This window comes from Orycteropus afer, unplaced genomic scaffold, assembly GCF_000298275.1.
Source record: "Orycteropus afer afer isolate SDZICR_OR568_19922 unplaced genomic scaffold, OryAfe1.0 scaffold00379, whole genome shotgun sequence".
In the NCBI taxonomy this organism is placed as follows: domain Eukaryota; kingdom Metazoa; phylum Chordata; class Mammalia; order Tubulidentata; family Orycteropodidae; genus Orycteropus; species Orycteropus afer.
In genome coordinates this window covers 1,468,200-1,468,718 of record NW_006921966.1, presented here as the reverse complement: position 1 = coordinate 1,468,718, position 519 = coordinate 1,468,200, and positions in this window count along the sequence as shown.

The window sequence follows — 519 nt, the reverse complement described above, 5'->3', positions numbered from 1 at the left end:
TGGGTTCAATTCCAGACCTGAAGGGCAGCTAGGGGCCATAGTCTCAGTGGTTTCACCAGGCTCTATTGGACCAGTAAACCTGGTCACCACCCCCCTATTTTTTCCCCTCCAAATGATGTTGAATTTTGTTCCACATTGTTCTCCCTCCCTATCAAGGATCTCCTACATAGATCTCCTTCCAAGTGGGTGACAGTGATAGCCGGGCACCATCTAGTTCTTCTGGTCTCATAGTTATATAGGCTACAGATCAGATGGTGTACCAGTCGCTAGGACTAATAATTTGCATGAATTTTGCTTTTCTTCATTCTTCTTTGCTCTGGATGAGGAAAGACCCATCGTTGCCTCTAGATGGCAGCTTGCTAGCTTTAAAGATCCCAGTCGCTACTCGCCAAAGTAGGAGTTGGAACAGTGTTTTGTATAATATGTTATGCCAATTGAGCTTGATGTCCTCTGTGACTATGGTCCCAAGCCCACAGGTTCAACTACTAGGTCTTTCTGGGTAGCTGGCTGTGACCAAGC